Source organism: Camellia sinensis, chromosome 4 (assembly GCF_055761805.1).
Source record: "Camellia sinensis isolate YWXY chromosome 4, ASM5576180v1, whole genome shotgun sequence".
NCBI lineage: Eukaryota > Viridiplantae > Streptophyta > Magnoliopsida > Ericales > Theaceae > Camellia > Camellia sinensis.
Window position 1 is genome coordinate 137,127,056 of NC_138964.1, and position 10,158 is coordinate 137,137,213.

Here is a 10,158-nt window from a genome sequence, read left to right on the forward strand (position 1 = left end):
TTGGGAAGTTGGATTGGTGTTTTTTAGTTAAAATAGTCTAAAAAAAAAAAAGATAAAATAAGCTGAAATAGTCAATAAGATAAAATGTCACATCTAAATTATAATTATTTTATTTTTTTTTTCATAACCATCAAATTCATTATTAAAAAAATAATAAATAATAAAAAAAACTATCTTTCCAAACATAACTATATAAATCAAAAAGTCAAATAGTCAAATTTCAATCAACGACCTTTCTTTGGGACCTTGTTTGGAAAGAGGATTAGGTTAAAATAGCTCATTAATTTGTCATTTGGAAAAAATTATTTTAGTTAATTTTTTAGAGTTGAGACTTTTTTAGTTTGGGATTAAAAAGTTAGTTTGGGTTAATTTTTTTGATTTTTTTGAGAGAACAAGTGAAATGATTATGGTTGAAATGTGATATTTTATCTTATTAATTTTTTAATCTATTTTGTCTTTTAGTGGCTAATTTAGTCCCAACCCACATAATCATAGCCTAAAAGGCAAAATAGGTTAAAATAACTAATGTTATATTTAATTATAATTATTTTATTTTTTCTCTCACAGTTATCAAATCAATTAAAAAAAAATCAACTAACTTTCTAAATATTAATAGTTAGGTTAAAATGGTTAAAAAAAAAAATCAAATAACTAACTAAAATAATCAACTTTTTAAATAAAATTATGTGAGATCATATTATATATGTATATATATTGGTCAAATTAGTATATGCTGGCGATATATGGTAGTAGTTTTTGGTGATGAGATGAGGGTTGCCCAATCAAACGTCGCGTTCACAGGGCATTGGTTAGTAATAGTAGGTCCGTTTGGGCACGAGGATTGTGTTGTGTGTGACAAGACGATGCTCTCTGGCTTGTCATTGTAATTCACGTGATTGTTTGAAATTATTTAAATTAAGTATAATTTTTTATTTTTTACTAAAATATATCTTATTTGGTGTAGCTTGCAGTTTGTTTTTATCTTGATATATATATATATATAAATATAAAATATTAGTGGATGATATATACATTTATAATTTAAATAAGTAAAAATAAAAAATTTTCTTTATGTACCATTCAAATGGTAAAAGTTTTCTTTGTTAGATTTAGATTGTGTTTGGTTGGAGAATTTAGAAAGGGATTTGGAAAGAAAAATAAAAAAAGTGTGTGGAACTAGATAAAATTTAAATATATTTTATTTATATTTCACATACCTTTTTCATTTTCTTTTTCAAATTTCTCCTCAAATCTCTCAATCAAACATAACATTAAAGTTTTGGATTTGAGTCTCGAGTCTTACCTTCTTCTTTATCTATTTCTTTCTTGGGTGCTGTTACCATATGCAACCAACACAAAAGGTATAAATGGAAGGTGTAAACATAAAACAGGACAGCAAACAGAAAGGCATAAGTGTAAGGTGTAAGTTGCACACTTACGCTGTGTTTGGTTGAGGGATTTGGGAAGGGAAATGGAAATGAAAGGAAAAGGAGAAATAATTAATAGAATTCCAAATCCCAACTATGTTTGGTTGTGTTGGTTATAAAATAGAATTGATGTCTTAAAAGGTCTCATATTTCTTTATTTATTTCTCACCCCCTTTCTTTTCCCATATATTTTTTATTATAACCAAACATAAATAGAATTACATTTCTCATTCCTTTTCCAAATCTCACCCCAAAAACCCTAACCAAACACAGCATTAAGAAAAGTCCTTCTTTCTTTTACATAAATAAATGAGACTTGCCATAAAAATAAATAAAGGCTTCAAGAATCAATTAAAGTCTTTACTTTATATAATAGTATATATATATTTTAAATGAGAATTTATGTCAGAACTTTAGTATCATTTATGCTTATAAATTATGAGATAAAAAATGATTTAGAAGTTAAAAAAGAAAAACTAAATATACCTTGGAAACAATGTTGAGGTAAGAAGGGAAAGGGTTTTCCGATTCAGGATTTACAAATAATGAACATGGGGTGAGGGGGGAAAGTGGCAAGGTGGGATGAAAAATTAGGGTTTTGAATTTTTTAAATTTAAGTACTTTTTGATTATATTAAATAGGAATAAAATCATAATAAATAATAAATTAAAAAAAAATGAAAGATTTAAGGATTTTGTGTGTGGTGTAAATAAAATTGCCCTATTCCTCTTTTCAAAACACAATGATCTAGCATACGTTAAATAAAAACACAAACACTTTCGAAATAAAATTCACAAAATTTAAATCAGACACAGGTTTATTTATCTTTAAAATATGTAGTTATTTTTTGCCTTTTAACTACAAGTCAAATGTGAGTTATTTATCTATTTATTTGATGGATGTCTTGAATTTAAGGATCAGAGAACTCGAGATCTTAGATTTTTTTCTTCAATTTTTACCACTCGGTGTGCAGAATTATTGAAAACTTAACAAATTTTATGCTCCATTTGTTTGGGTAAAAACTATTTTTCAGAAAAAATAGTTCTATATTTTTTGACATTTAGTATAATGAAAACAAAAGTCAAAGAAAATTATCTTCATAGTTAATGGAAAATTAGTCTATTTAGATAGAAAACAATTTCATTTTTAAAAAGAAAAATAATTTTCAAACTAAAGTCTTATTAATCTTACCACACTATCATTACTACCATCACATCCACCACCATGGTCACTGCACTATCACTATCACCACTATCATTGTCACTATCATCTCAACCCTACCACTACGATCATTACCACCATGACCGTGATTGTCCTACCACCACTACTAATACAATTATATATATATATATATATATTAGCCTTAAGAACACAACCAAATATAAGAAAATATATTTTGTATTAAAAATATTTGAAAATTTCATTTTATAAAAATTGTTTTTAATTTTATTTATTTATTAATTTTTCTTTTCAAAAAAAAAAACACGGAGCGGTAGGAGGTGGTCAAAGAAAATGGAAGTTTCGTTCAAAAAAAAAAGAAAAAGAAAATGGAAGTCGCGTTGGTACGGGGCAATTTTTGTCCTGGTGCCTTCGTGTGGTGTGCTTTAGCGGCATTTGATTGTGGAGAAAATTGAGGAAAGGATCATGGAAATTGGAATCCGACAGATTTGATAGAATAAAATTAAAATCAATTTTTTTTTTTGGTGCGAGAATCATCAAAAGATGTAGCCGTTGTTTGGCATGGGATTACTATGCTAAAATAGTTATAAAAATAAATTAAAAAGTTAATAAGGTTAAAAATTATATCTAAATTATAATAATTTTATTTTTTTCACAAAAATTTTTTTAAAAAAATTCAAAAAATTCAACCCAAACGAAATTTTTTAACTCTAAGTTAAAATAGTTAAAAAAAATTTAAAAAAAAAAATAAAAAAATCAACCCACTTTCCAAATAAAGTCATATTTTATATGCATAAATGATGACTTTCTTATATTTTCTTTTTGATAGTTTTTTATTTTTATTTTTAATTTTGTTTACTTTTTTATTTTTTTTTTGAACTGATAAAAAAGGGCTCTGTGGTGTCACCATAACCCTGTTGGGCCTTGACCGAACAATTCACTCTCATTTTATGGTTCGAGTCTCAAATTAGAAGTAAATATTAAAGGTAAGGTGATATATGTGGTAATGTGTTATTACTATCTAATAAGTAATTTTGATTTGTAGTACAATAATATTGGGCTAGTGAAAGACAAAACTTATTAAAGAGCCTCTGTTTGGCAAGTTGGTTCTTGGGCTTTTTTGGCTATTTTAGCCACAAAAGATAAAATAGGCTATTTTAGCCATAACAAACAAAACATCACATCCAACCCATAATCATTACATTCTTCTCTCACAAAAAAACTCAAAAAAGCCAAAAAACCAAAAAGTCCTTCCCAAACCAAGCTTTTAAGCCCAGGCTAAAATAGCCAAAAAAGCCAAAAAGCCAACCCACTTCCCAAACGGAGGCTTAGAATGTGGGTTGATTTTTTTAGTTTTTTCGCTATTTTAGTTTGGGATTAAAAAATCTCATTTATGATAGTTTTTTGACTTTTTTGACTTTTGTGAGAGAAAAAATAAAATGATTATAAATTAGATGTAGCATTTTGTCCTATTTGATTAAAATAGTCTATTTTATCTTATATGACCTTTCTAGCCCCAGTGGACATCCCAAACAAGCACTAACTTTCTCTCTACAAGTTTATATTGGACGATGAGGCCACGTGCCCCACTCAAATTTTGATAATTATATTAGTACTATTATATATATAGAGATTATATTGCATATATCCTCTATAAAATTATAATAATATCCCTTCTTAAAATTGTAATAGTCCCTCTATTATAAATTTTCTTCTAACTCTAAGGAACCTACTAAAATGGATCCTTCTATTATACATCTCAAAAAGGAATGTATCATATACTAGTTATGACTTTATGGTATTAATATTATAAATTTTCATAACCAAATTATTTCTATTCATAACTAAAATGACCACTATATGAATTATAACTAAGCAACACATCTTCAATTATAACAAATAATAATAATAATAATAATAATAATAATAATTAATTACAATAGGTCATATCTAATATTAGAATGAGCCGTAATTATTTATTACTTGATATATAACCAAAGACATCTTCAATTATAACAAAAATAACAACCACAAGAAGTTAAGTTACACCAAACACTACAATGTCATAATTAAAGACCACGAAAATCATAATTGCGACATATGATAAACACTTTTTTTGTGATGTGTTTTATAGAATTTCTCCACTAAAATATAGGATAAATTAAAAATACACCCCCTAGGATTTGATTAAAATACGAATCGCTCCCGTGGTTTTGAAAATTACATTCTATCCCCTGAGGTTTCTAATTTCATAACAAATCGCCCATTTTATTAATAAATCATCAAGTCAATTAACAGTTTTTAATGATATTAAAAATATATTTTAATTAATAATTTAGGTAATTTTATTATTGTAGATGAGAGCAATTATGAATTTCATTTTTTTAGTTAATTCTGTCAAATAAAAAATTCTAATAAGGGGTTATTTGTAATTTTTCAAACCACAAGAGATAATCTGTATTTTAAGCAAACCTCATAGGGTGTATTTCTAATTTACCCCTAACATATATCATTTCTATTTCAACTGATCTTCTTTTATAATTTTTCAATCGACCTAAAATAGTTACTTTTTAATATTTGTGTAAAATTTAACCTCAAATCCTTTAATTTAAAATTCACCTCTATCCAAATGGACTCTTAATATTTAAGTTTAGTAATATCTCATTATTGTTTATTATGAGAAAAAATAAAATCAATTTTATCATTAATTTATGCTCCCTCTTCACTGAATAATATCATTGTTACACTCAGTATTTTTTTCCCAATTTAGAGAGTCCAATCCCAAGCATTAAATTGTCAATAATACTTGAGACCACTAAAAGTGGTGCTCTAAAAGCACCACTAGTGATGTGGCAGTGGACGGGGCCCACTGTTTGTGTCTTTTTTTTTATTTATTTATTTAAAGTGCTTGCCAACTCATTAGTGGTGCATTAGAGCATCACTTTTAGTGGGATGTATCATTACCGTTAAATTGTAGTGTATAACGTTAGTATTTTTTTTAATTTTTTTTTACTTTTTTTTTTACAAAAGGGTTTAATTATACTAAGACACCTTTAATTATTAATGAATGTCACTTTACTTTTTTCATCTATGAATTCATACATTTCGACTCCCTCACTATAAAAATATATCATTTTTACCCTTTTCAGAATCTCTCTAAACCATCTCCAAAAAGGGTATTTTTGTATGATTTTTATGATTAAGCGAGTCAATATGCATAGATTCATAAATGAATAGGGAAGTAATACTTACTAATAGTTGAGAAGGTTTTGGTGTTATTAACTATTTTACAAATTGAAAATTTAGATTTATATGGTGTTTTTCCTAAATTGGATTTATACGGGTTTTTTTTTAATTGGATTTATATGGGTTTGACCGTTCTTTTTTTAGCAAAATTTTCACTAATTTCTTGATTCTTTAGCAATTTTTTAATAAACTTTTTGCGTTGAGATCTTATTCGACTGGAAGATTCTAACAAAAACTTAAAATTATGGGGTTTTTTCTTGTCATTTAGTAATTTTTTTATTTTTTTGTTACTTTTTTATATCCTTCTAGGTTAGAAAGACGTGGAAAAAAAAATTCAAAACTTTATAAAAATAAATGAAAGACCAAACAAAATTTAAAAGAGTGACTTTTTTTAGTTGTTAGCTTTAATCATCACACACAAATAAATCTGAATTTGACCAAAAAAATATTGAATAGGTTTGTGAGTGAGTGAACATATTTAAACTTCTAATTACAAAAAAAAATAAATAAATAACACCATCTAATAGTCCTCATTTGTAAGTTGAAATTGATATTGAGGTCCTAAACCATGTGTTTTTGAATAAAATACAAGAAGATTGCGTTGATTTCTTTATATTCTAATTTGTAGGCCTAACTGAGTCATGAGTGTGTGAACACTCTTTTTGTCTTTTGGGGGGTTTGGAATGAAGACCACATCTCTACCATGTTAGGTGGGCTTCAAATTGTTTTGACCAGCCCATCTACTCTTTTAATTATCTAATGGTAAATTAAACTGACACGTCCTGATATTTATATTTATTATAATTTTCTTCTCATATTTAGGAAATTATATCGACCCCTATTAATTTAATTTTATGTATGTAATCATTACGGTGAGGAGAAAACTGTTATGAAACTTTAAACCTCAGAGGACAATCTATAATGAAACTTTAAATCTTAGAGAAGAGATGTAATTTCCAAAAGGTGAGAAGGTGAACTATAATAAATATAAATTTCAGGGGTGTCAATGTAATTTGCCCTTATCAAATAATATGATAATACTCATCCATCATCAACGGCTAATATCAAAGAGAAATTATTTAGTATTGCTAGAGTAAATTCATGTGATTCTCTTAATTTGATAATTATTGATTTAGATAGTGGAAAAGGTTTGGTACTTCAAAATTTTGTGGTTTAAATGGCTTAAATCTGTCAAAACGACGTCGTTTTACACTCAAAATCTGTTAAAACGACATCGTTTTAGGTGATTTGGGTCATTTGAGTCACAAAATTTTGAACTACCTAGCCTAGCATTGTTGTTATATAGTAGGGCCTATTACTTTTATGCTAGTGTTTTAAAAGACAATTTTATTTGGTACAATTTATTATAAATTAAAAGCTAAAAATGAAAAAATAGAAGTTAAAGCACTTATTTTTAAACTTTTGATTTTTTTTTTTTTCAACTTATTTAAACTCAAACTATCTAATAAGTTATAAATAAAAATTACACCATAAAATCAGATACAAACTTTCAAGAAAAAAATATAAAGAACTCAGATAAACTATGTACCAAACAATCCTAATATAAGAAATGTATAGAGCATTGTGGGCTCTCTTGTCAATTATCTTGATATTTGTTTTGCCGAACATTGGGATCAAAATCCATTCTCACTCTCAATTTTTTGTTTTTCTCTACAATTATTTTAGTGAATTAACCCCCACCAAGTGAGGAACCCACCACCAAAGTATCAATGGAGGGTAACCACACGCCGCAGCAGAGGACAGGGTTCGAGGGGAGTATGAGCGTATTCTCAAGAGCGATTTCAAACGCTCTTCCCAAGAATCGACCCTAACTCACGATTAGGAAATGTGCCGTATCCTCCACCAAGCCATCAACCCCCGTGGTTTCAATTATTTTAGTTGAAGACATCATTTTGAGAATTGTCTATATTTTAGTTTAATATAGACAAATGCATGTTTTTAGGCATTATTTTAGTATCATGATTGAGATAAAAATATTATCTTGAAAATAGTTAACAAATAAAAATATATTTTAAATTTCGTGAAAAATATTTTGATTTCAATAAAGAAAATCTTGTATTCTATTTTTTTTACCAAAAGTATCTTGTTAACAAAACTATTAATTTTAAATTTTAAATATGAATTTTTGAGTTATGTATTTTACTGATGAGTCTTAATCTGAAATAAATTATTTCAAGGGTTAATTACATTAATAGTCTCTATAGTTTGGGATTTGTGTCACTTTGGTCCCTAACTTTTCAATTGTGACACATTTGACCCTGAATTTTGAATCTTGTTCCAAACAAGGACAATTGAAAATATCACTAGATTTTTCAAGGGTAAAATCATCAATTTGATAAAATATAAACTAATTTGACAAAAATAAATGTCAAAAAAATATTTTTAATTTTTTAAAACTTATTTTTATCCACCAGTGATAAAATTATGTAAAATTAATAAAAATTACGTGATTAATTTTTTAAAATTAATTTTACATGATCATCATTCAAACACATAATAAAAATTAATTTAGTAAAAATAATAAATAAATGTCTAAAAGATTTATCAATTTTACGTAATTTTATTTTTTGTGAGTAGAAATAATTTTTAAAAATTCAAAAATATTTGTTTGACATTTATTTTTATTAAATTAATTTATATTTGATCAAATTGATAATTTTATCCTTAAAAAATCTAATGATATCTTCAATTATCCTTATTTGGAACAAGATTCAAATTCAAGATCAAATGTGTCACGATTGAAAAGTTTGGGACTAAAGTGACACAAGTCCCAAACTATATAGACTATTTGTGTAATTTGTCCTTATTTCAAAATTGTAGCAAGAGGAAACAATTGCAGAGGATTTATTCCTGCCCAACCTTGATATTTGTTATGCCTACCTGGGCAATGCTCAAAGATATGGATTAGACTTTTTTAGAGATGAGTTGAAAATCACAAAGGTCACATGCATTTATGTAATTTAAAATTGCAAGACTCCAACCAACATATTGATGTGATCAACCTAGGGCAGTCCAACCATTTTGAAAAGGGCCTGGCTTTGGTCCAATTTACCATCGGATTGAATCGTATTGTTGGGTTTATGAGGGTCTATTATGGGTCATGTTTTAAAAATCTAAATCGTTAATGTGTAAAACTCGTCGAGTATTATATGCTTGTAAAAAATTACGTTGATCGGATATCAATAGCTATGTGATCAAATCCGTTTTGTATAAAAAAAAATGAACAGTGAATAAATTAACGATTGATAAAAAACTGTTTTGATCACATAATTATCGATATCCGATCAACGTGATTTTTTACAGACATATAATACTCGACGAGTTTTACACATTAACGGTTCAGATTTTTAAAACGAGACCCATGGTGGGCCCCCACGGGCCCAACAGCACAGTCCACCAAAGCCAGGCCCTTTTGAAAATTATTTTATTATATGCATATATGTGTGGGGATAGATTTATTGAGAAATTGTATTTTAGTAGAGTAGCAGAAAAATAATTTTATTTTTATGATGATGTAAATTTCTTGTTTATATGGTGGAAATTAATTTTTGTATTTAATGTAAATCTTTCATGTGTGTCAGGATTGCATAAAAAAAATTCTATCTGTAATGTAATTTTTTTATAACCGTCTCACTTATTTGTAGTTTCTTCTAGATTTATTTTAGTTATTGTTACTTTAACTTTTAAAAAATAAAAAAATAATTAAAGAAAAAAAGAAGAGAGCTTTAAATTTGATTTTACCTTAACTGTTGAATGAGTAAGGCTACAACGATCATCTTTTCTTATTATTTTATTTGACTACTTGATATTCAATTTATTTATCAATATTGTATTAAAATATGATAAATATAGCATTAATGCTAAATTGACTCCGTCTATGCTAATGGAAAATATTTCAAAATGATCATGTTTTGAATGAATGTTGGCAACAATTTGTTTTTAAACAATTGAAAGATGAATTCTAAATTGGTTTGCAAATTGGTTTTCATCATTCATGGAAATAGAACTTGAAGTGGGGATTTTTGCTGCTCAAAAAAAACTTGAAGAGGAGTGATGGTGAGCAAACCAACCATGATAGTATGATATTGTGTGAGTGAATTTCTGATCACACTGCCAACTCAATATTCAGCTGGAGAGCACTGGCAAAATAGATGGGGCCTGATTGTGTAGACATCCCATTTTTGACCGTCCTCAAGACTTGGACGTCATCGTTTGAACACTCGATGATCATCCTTGCTCGTGTTCATCTTGAGTTCTTAGAGGTTTCGGCTACGCGCCTTGCCTC